The 9,809-nt window shown below is 37.7% G+C and overlaps 1 long non-coding RNA gene across 1 annotated transcript; it reads right to left on the reverse strand.

Annotated features, from left to right (window-relative positions):
* Positions 1-211: 211 nt before the first annotated feature.
* On the reverse strand, positions 212-7,806 carry LOC140008599 (uncharacterized). The gene is made up of 3 exons (XR_011816106.1): positions 5,385-7,806; positions 2,561-2,623; positions 212-1,934 (listed from the first exon to the last, which is right to left on the reverse strand). It is a non-coding gene; the product is annotated as an uncharacterized lncRNA (long non-coding RNA).
* Between the last annotated feature and the right edge of the window lie 2,003 nt (positions 7,807-9,809).

Consider the following 9,809-nt stretch of genomic DNA (forward strand, 5'->3'; position numbering starts at 1 on the left):
GGTAGTTTTACACGGCAAAATGCACTAAATCATTGCAAGATACAACCATAAAAATGGAAGAAATCAACTTCGGAAATCATGATTTTCTTTCCCTCTGCCCGACTAGTGAATGTTCAGGTTCTGACCAGCTTTGCACTGGCCAGAACTCTTCTCAATTGCGTACAGAAATTACATACAAATCTCCTTTTGGTTCAAATTTCTGGTTCAGGCATTTCATCAAACATCTACTGGGCATTAAAAGTTTTAGCAAATCTTTGCTCAATTGGGGTTATAATCAGCCCCCAGATTGTCAGCAAACCAAGGAAATTCAATCCAAACAAACACATACGTCATGTGTATTCAGAAATTGAAACAAATTAACAGGAGAATTGCGCAAAAAACGACGGCAGACCCATTCCAAAAGTTTTACAAGAGCCGAAATTTAAAGAGGGAAAACAAATAGCTTACCGCACTCCTGCTTAGTGCAATTTTGTAGGTGATGATGGTGGATTCAGGCGGGATTATGGAGGCTCCGATTGTCCCTTCGCTCTGCTTCCTTTCAGACTCCATCTTGTCACGCTCAAGCAGCAAAAGACCGTCGACAGGCTCAGGCTTGACATGGCCCGTTGCCCTCTCGGTCTGCCATTTGCTTACCACCCTTTGCAGCAGCCATTTCTCCTCCACGATGCCTGTCTCAAACTCAACAACGACAGAGGCTGAGGCAGCGGCATCGACGGCCTTAGCCGCTGGAGTGGAAGAAGTGGAACCCCCCCTGCTGGTTGTTTGACCACGAGGCCGTGACGATTTGAGCGACGCCGATGTTGCCGCAGTTCCTCCGAGTTTTATCCACCGCACCCCTCCTCTGTTTCTTTCTTCTTTTTTCTTTTTAGCCTTCGATGAAGCACTCTCCTTTTCTCTCAACCGAAGCTTTTTCTGATTTCCGGTTTTTTCCTCTGTTTTTGGCTTCCAAAATTCCGCCGCCACCTCTCTGTTGCCCCCTTTTTTTTCTTTGTTTCCGCCCCTTTAGTCTTCCGACGCCCCTCCTTCTCTCTGTTTCCCCTTAGTTTCCCGTAGCTTTTCCTCTGTTTTTTCATTTTGCTTCGTGCCCAGCCCCCAAAGCCGAAATCTCCTCTATCTTTTTGTTTTTCTTTTTTTTCCTCCTTCCCCCGTAGCTTGTTTCTTCCTTTTTTCTTTTTGTTTCAAAAATTCCTTAAGCTCCACAAGTGTCCTTGACACCTACCCCTCTATACACTTGTCCTATAATTCCTTAGACACTTGTCTAATGATTATTTTGTACACTTGTTCAACATGCACACTTCCATCTATTTTTTGCCATTTTCATTCTTTTTCTTTCATTTTTCATTTTTCATTATTTTTCTCTTTTTTTCTTCTTTTTCCTTTTTATTTTCATTTTCAAGAAATTCTATGCTAAAAACTTAAAAATAATAATAACACAAAAAACTAAAAAACTAAAAACTAAAAAGTAAAAAAAACGAGCACAGACTAAAAAATAATTAGTAAATGAAATTACACCAAAATTTGGTGTCTACAGGAATAAAATAATAAATAAATAAATTTTTTTTTCTGGGTTCTCACAGTCGGACAGTTAGTATGTTTGTTTTTGTTTTGGTGGTTTGTATAAGGACCCTCCTTAGGGACTATCTTCTGCTGGTTGTGGTTATAGTGTATTAGAGTCGTTTGACTCTAGACTTTTGAAGATGTAATTATAACTTTTGGGATTGTATATATTGTATATAGTGCTCTTTCGATTTATCTAGTTTTATGCCTTTAAGTTTTGAGTCCTGGCGCGAGCTAGGCAGGCGGCCCGCCGATACCCTTGGGTTCGCCCTTGGGAGAAGTGGGGTCGTCACACACTAGGGCGAGAATCATTACAAAAATTCAAAAGAACAAGACTAGGCTAGTTTGTACAGATCTCTCGTCCTTGCTCGCATCCCCTGTTAAGGTAAACAAAACTAACGGAATGAGCTAAAAGCTCACTGAGGTTCCAGACACATAATCAACTTAAACAAGGACATTAATCATGTAATAACAAGTAATCCAGGAAATATTTACAATATGAAGCAATGATAACACATTCATTAAAAGGATACATGCTCACATGGAGCCTTTCGTTCTTTCATTCACCTTTCATTTCCTTATTCCTCCAATCATTTTAAAATGCATTTTGTAAGTGAAAACCCCTCCATTGACATTGTCACTCGTTCATTCATTTCATTCTTCCCCCTTCTGGACATTGGCCAGACTCCACCCGACAACGTGGTAATACTCGAGTATACCAAACTTTCACACAGGGTCACCAAATCGCCCGACCAAGTCCGCTTTTGGCTCGAGTCGACTGGCAATGAAGGGCAAGGGCCCAATTTAGCCAAAAGATTTACATTCATGCACAACTAACATTTAATCACTTAAACATTGAAAATTTCACATTTCATTTAGGTCGAGTGCGATAAAGTACACACTCGCCTAGCAAATTTCATTTTTAACAAATATTTATCATTTAATCAAATATCCACAACAAATCATATAGTTAATGGAAACATAACAAACAAAGAACACTCACCTATTTAAGCAAAAGAACGTCCAAAGTATTCTTCCGGGTATTACCCTCAATCACCAATAAACCCTAAAATTAAACAAGAGAAAATATTAAGTTAAACCATCCAAAGTTTAGGTGAACCAAAGAAAATCCGAATAACTACTAGTATGAAATATAAATATGGTTTTGGAAGTAAAAAAAATACATTTAAACCAAAGGACATGAGTCCAATATTTGTAAAACTTATGCTCGCTCGTAAAACTTTGAAATCTGCATTTGAGTCGAAGTGACAAAGAAAATGTATTTCTATTAGTCGTAAATTTCATTTTTCCAAGGGTAAAAGTTTCAGCCGAATTCCAACTTATAAGCCTCTATTGAAGAAGACTTGAATACCCCAAATGATTCAAGTTAGTTTCATCCTCAACTCTTACTCAAGTCGCGAGAACATCTACCTTGCCCTCGAGTGCAAATTTGGGCAGCACGCCCTTTGTATTTACCTATTTTCCAGCCATTTATGGCTTCATTCTTTTCCTCAATCAATCCCAAAGTTACACATAGATAATCTCATTACAATAGAAATTCAATAGATTAAAAGTTAATCAATTACAAAACCAAGCTAGAAAAGTGACCGGAAATAAGATTTAAGGTGAAGAACAAAACGATAGGTTTGATGTCTCTTAGCGTATCGGTCAAAACCGAAGCTACGCTTATCGGATTGGGTTAAAATTTATACCATTTCGAAGCTAAGCCAAAGGGATACAACATTGATGAAGACAACTCAACCCAGTTCATAGTGTATCTAGGTCAAATTTACAAGTTACAGAACTAGAATTTCACCATCAAGCTGGTTAACAGCACTGTGTTCAAATGACAATAACTCAGGCTACACAATTCCATTTGAGGTGTTTTCAATTGCGTTGGAAAGCTGAAACATAGGGATAAAAGTTTTGTGTTTTGGCTAAAGGCTAATTTGATATGGATCAAGGTGAAAAAATGCACCCAGAATGAGGAAATGTCAAAAACTGTCCACAAAACTATACCTATGGCAGCAAGGGTAATTTTGTCATTTCATGTGTTACAGTACTTTGATTGAGCTGAACTTTTACAGGAAGCTATAAAACATCATTTCCTACAACTTTTATATTTTAACCTAAGGCTGATTCAGCCTCCATCATGGCCGAATGAAATTGGGCAGAACAGGGGAATACAAAACTGAAAAACTGAAATTCATGCTGTCGCGCCCCATTTTTTTTTGATAAAAATAAAAATGAATGGTTTGAGAAAGATGTATTTTGTGATTTGGAAAATGAATTGTGATTTAAAAGAAAGATGGGTCTAAATGGGACTTTTGAAACTGCGACGATTTGACCCAAGAAAAATAGTTCAAAAAGGGTTTTTTATATGAAAAATGGAGTCGCCACTTGGTATAGAGTTAGGGTGTACCAAGTCACCCAAAAAGTGAATTTTTAAGGAAAAAAGTAAGAAACCCTTTTGAACGACTCCTAGTCCACGCAAACAAAGAAAAAGATTCGGGAGTCACATTTGACGAAGAGGAAGGCAAGGATAAAAATCCAAGGCACCCCTTCGACCTAGCCAAGGCTAGTTGCGTTGATTTAATAAAAAATTTTCTTGTTTTAACCAAAGAATTTATTACATTTGGATGTGCTACATGAATGCAAAACCCTAGACCTAGGGGTATTGGGGGAAATTTCTCTTCAAAGGTTGAGTGGTGCCAATCACATTAATTGTGAAGCCCAATAACGATCCTTTGAAGAAGTCACGAATAATGCAAGTGGGATGCAAATGAAGGAAATGCATGTATGCAATGTGAAGGCATGAGTTTGAAAAAGTAATAAAAAACAAAGATGCATAAGTGAAAATGTGCACGTGAGTGGGCAAGGTATGGTATGTGCGATGGTAATATGAAGTGCATGTGTGCAAGTTATGATAAAAAGTGCTAGTGTGCAAGTGAAGGGATAAAGAGATGCACGTGTGCAAAAAGTGTTCGTGTGCAAGTGAAGGGATAAAAAGGTGTACGTGTGCAAATGGGAAGAAAAGTGTTATGATAGAATGGATGCATGAACCTAGGGAATTCATGCATAATGGGTACGGGGAGACCTAAATCGTGACTCAATTTGCCCTTTGATAGAGAGGATACAAGCGTGCTAAGGCTTAGAAAAAGCCACACTCGTCTATATCCCATATTTAAGGGGATTTTCACGCAAATGAACCCTAACTAGCATGAGATGCAAGTCCTAAAGTGAAGGGGAAGGGGTTTGAGGAACATACCAAATGATAAGCTAAGGAAAAATGCGTGATATGTGGTGATCATGCACTTAATGAAAAAGGGAAAAAAGAACCTATTGGGTCTAGCATTGGACTAGCCCATTCTATGAATTCCGACTAGCGTTGGACTAGTGGAAACGATAAAAGAAGCCACAACTAGCGTTGGACTAGTGTGATGACGTACATTCATCCATTCCATTCATTTATACTTACGAAAAACGAGTAGACATGCGAATCACTTATAAACACGTAGCACATAACACTTAGCATGCTTGACTAGATGCAAAATCCTAATAAAGCATTTAACATATAACACATAGGCATGCAACCATTACATTTGCTAACTAAAACAAAGGGGAAAGGGAAAATGGACCAAATTACTTGCTATGCCCTATCTATTACAAGCCAAGAGGTGTACACATACCCCATTAATAAAAATCAAAAGTAAATGAAATAAATGAAAGGAAATAAGGAGAGGCTAGGAAAGCAAGTAGACATGCAAATTTCAATTAGCACATTAGTCCACATAGGAGAGAAACAAAAGGGGTAAAAGAGATTATACCTCCCCGTTGGTAAGCAAATGAAGGAAAATGGCTTCAAAACAATAAAAAGGTCAAGGTACCACTTTATTTAAGAAACATTAAAAGAAATGTGCAAAACAAAGCTCACATGGTTATAAAGCTCCTAAAGTCATGGCTTAAGTGCCACGGACAAAGCATGGTAATTAATTGAAGCAAAACAAGCAATGAAATTGTGAAAACTAAAACTGCCAAGGACCAAATTGAGGACATTATTCAATTGGTTGGGTCATAGTGGCATAAGAAAAAAATTGAGGGGCTGAAGTGAAATTTTTCTTGGACAATTTCCATGCATGCATACGTAGAAGGCTTTCTCATTTCTAGTTTCATTTCCTCTGCAGCATATTTAACCAAAGGACCGACAAGCATCATCTTTTGAATCAATCCACCAAAACACAACTTTCAAACATCAATCAAGCCAACTACCACACTTTTATTGCAGGATTAAGACAGAAAAACTGGATTGACAACTGCTAAAGATAAAAGAAATAACAGCAAAAGGAAAGAAAACAAAGTGCAGCAAGCAATTCTCGGCAATTTCTGGTTTCAAATGCAGATTTCAGGAGTTCTTTGATCACCCTTCTCATCTAATCTCCAAAGAAACTTGAACTAAACAGCAAAACACATATCTTTCACATCCAAACAAACACAACTTAGAAGGAAATCATGCAAGTTCTATGCAAATCTACAAGACACATACTTCTGCAATTTTCCAGCCAACATTTCTCTTCTACAATGTTTCATTTAGCCCAGATGCACTTTGTACAAAACAGCCCAAGGGATTCAACAACTCAATTTGAATGCAACAAATGAGGAGAAGGGGAAGAGGCAGGAAGTGAAAAGATCACAACAAAGTTCCATGATCATTTGCCTCAACCAGATTTCCAAGAAGACAAACCCAACACAAGATAAAGAAACGGATGGCTTCCTATCCTTAAATTTTCAAACGCATGCATGCTTTGTGAAGGAGAACAGCCACCAACAAATTCACTTAACGTTAACACCTCACAAAACCTTTAAACAAACTATTACAACCTCCTAGGACCACACAGAAATGCAATGAAGACAGCTACGCACATAGACTCAAAAGAAACCTGTAAGCTTGTCTACTAAATTCACAAAACTCAGTCCATTAACATGTCAAACTCTAATGCAATGTTTGCTGAAGATTCAACAACGGAAAACCAGTAAAACACACGACACCAAAGATGAGGGAATGAGGAAAACACTTCTGCAATAGCAAAGTAAACCAGTCCATTCTTGCTGCAATTTTCTGCTATAATTTCCTGCTGCAAAATTGCAGCTCTACCCGTGCTGATATTATACGACAAGAATGCAATCAAACTTATTTTTCTGTCAACTAAACCCGTATAAATCCCCATAGCACCATTGTTAACATAACCCAAGATATCACATATCAAAGCCTGGCCTCCCAAACACAAACATCAGGTAACGAATACTTCAATAAAAACCCAACCAGCGGCTGTTCTAGGAAGCAAAATGATAAAGCGAACAAAATGCATCACGGTCTTTGACATATTTGGAAAACCTGAGCTTATGTGAGAGATAGAAGGCAAAAAGGATTACCTTTAGCACTTTATTAGGTCCAGTAAGCAAGGAAAGATTGAGAAGACCGCGTCCAGATACCAATTTCGAAGCGGCAACTTTCTGGCGACCTTGCTACCAGGAGGATGAATTTTGGAGAGGATGGAGACGTCCTTTCCAGAATGTTTCTCAATAAAAATCGTTCCTTTGATAATGTAGTTTACCCAGAAACCGAGATCTCTCCCTGAGAAGCCCTGGGGAGATCAGAACGAAGCGAGAAAGTTAGCTGAAACGAAGCAAAGAAAATTTCGTCGCAGCGGCATGCGGCAGGGACAAGCTCGCGACTTGGATCTTCGATTCAAAGGTGTTGCAGTGGCTTTTCCCAGAAATGTTCAGCACGAAATCTCCTCCCCAAGTGACGTAGACTATTCAGAAATCAACCGAAGCTCCCTTTCTTCTTGTTCAGTTCTGTCTATCTTCACCTTCCTTAGCCCAGAGCTCTCTCTCGGCCTAGTGCCGTCTCCTCTGTTTTGTCTTCCCTCTGATTTTCTAGCCGTAGGTTTGCTATCTCCTTTCTCCCTTAGCCACCCAGATTCTCCCCTCACTCTCGTAGCTTTCTTTTCTTTTTTCCAGAAACCCCGCCGCCAATTCTTTCTCTATTTTGTCCAACCTCTCCCTCGGCTGCTGTTTTCTCTTTTTTTCCTTTTTCCGTTCACTTCCCATCCCCCTTCTGGCTGCGGCCATTACCCCCTTACCTCTCTCTCTCCTTCTCAGCTAAAACCTAGCCGACCCCTTCTAGATTCATCCTCTCCTCCAGGTGTCCTAGACACCTGGCCTCTTCAGCCAAAAATTTCCCCCAGGACCTCTCGCAACTTTCATTTGCAAGCTGCGGCAAAAATGCAGCTTTTGGCTTCTCTTTTTTTTTTTTTTTTTTTAAAATTAATGATTTAACAAAAATAATAGTAAAATAAACAAACTAAAAATAACAAAATTACCATTTTCGACCTTTTCTTTCATTTTTCCATTTTTCATCATTTTCCATTTTTTCAAAAATAAATTAACAAAAATAAACCGAAATGCCAAAAGATTGAATTTGAACGTATTTTTGTGAACAATTTTCCTTTTTTTCTCTTTTTCATGATTTTCTTTTTCCCCTTTTTTCATTTTTCACTTTTCCTTTTTTTTCTTTTTCTCTAAAAATTCTACGCTAAACTTACAAAATAAAAACTACAAAAACAACTAAAAACTAAAAAGGGAATAAAACTAAAATAAAATAAAACCTAAAAGGGCTAGACAAACACATAATGAACTAAAACGCAAATCATCTAAACACAAAGCATTAATTCAAAATTTGGTGTCTACACATGCATTCAAGTGCTAATCTTCACAATTCTAGCTTGAAACACTACTTCACCTCCTTATCTAAGCTCATTCACATCATATTCTAGATAAATAACACTAATAAAAAAAGAAAATTACAAACCCTAGCTGAAAATTTTAAGTTAATAAGCAAAACCATGAAATCTTCCATACAATCCACCACAATCAAGCCATGCTTTGCTTAAATTGCAAATAAGAAAGAAACAAGGGAGGTTTCTAGAATAATACCTCAAAATCTCCAAAATAACTTGTGATACAAGAACTTTCTTCCTACCAAAAGCTCCACCAAGCTCACCTGTGAGGCCCCAGTCCGTTCGTAAGTTGATATTAGGGTTATTCATTATTTTGTACGGATAAATTAAGGTTTTAGGGCTAAGGAGAAACCCTGATCTCGGCTAAGATTGAAAACCCTAACTTGCTTATGATAAAACCCTAGTTTATGTATTATTCGTAAGCTCGAGCTATAGTTTATATGCGGTATTCTAGTGTGTGTTTTGGCACAAGTAAAAATAGGATCCGTTATAGTTTACAGAGGTTTAACAAGTTTGAAAATGGTTGGCAAACTCTGGATTAGCAAACCTCTAGTGTTACAATATTAGAAAGCTTAAGTGCAGTTTTATTTATCGCCCGTCTTTTTCCACATTTTCTTTATTAGAAAAATTCCCCAGATAATTTTTATGAGTAAATATAGATTTTAGATGATTTTTCTAGTACCGGTTAGTTTTTGAGAAATTAAGAACGTATATCGGACGAGGGACCCACTGTGCGATAAGTTCGGAAAAATTCGGCCGATTAGGTTAAGTTTCGGATACTGGGTTTAATTTATCGGGTGCTAAGAGATAATTAGAGGATACTTTATGGATTAGAGTGAGAGGGAACAAAGTGATAGACTTGCATTAATGGAGGTGACAAGTGTCACCCTTGGATTAGTCCTTAAGTAAGACTACTATTCCTTGTCTTACCATTGACCAAATAAATCACAAAAATAACCAAAACTTCACCATTTTCTCTTCATCTTGGCCGAATTTCTTGAGCAACAAAAGGAAGAAAACTCTTCAAGATTTTGGGTTCAACCTTGCTTCAATCAACTTACTCAACCATCCAACCTTGATTTTGCTCCATAAAACCACTTAAAGGAGTGATAGTGAAGTGTTGTGTGGAGTTATTTGGAAAGATAAGAGGACTTATTGCTCTCTCTCTCTTGTTTCTAAGGTGAGTTGTGAAGAACTACTCTCCTCCCTTTATTGATGCTTAAATCATGCTTAGTGGCAGTATGAGATGCCATTTGATGGATTATATTTTGAGTTGTGGTTGAATTGATGAACTTTTAGAATTTTTGGGGATTTTTCTGTTTTAATATGAACGTGATTGTGTGGCTATCTATGATGATTGGAGATGATGTTTAATGACTCTAGGAGGTGGAAAAAGTGATTAATTGCAACCAATTTCTGGTTTGGAAGAAATTTTAGAAAATTAGGGTTTTG

This window comes from Coffea arabica, chromosome 6c, assembly GCF_036785885.1.
Source record: "Coffea arabica cultivar ET-39 chromosome 6c, Coffea Arabica ET-39 HiFi, whole genome shotgun sequence".
NCBI lineage: Eukaryota > Viridiplantae > Streptophyta > Magnoliopsida > Gentianales > Rubiaceae > Coffea > Coffea arabica.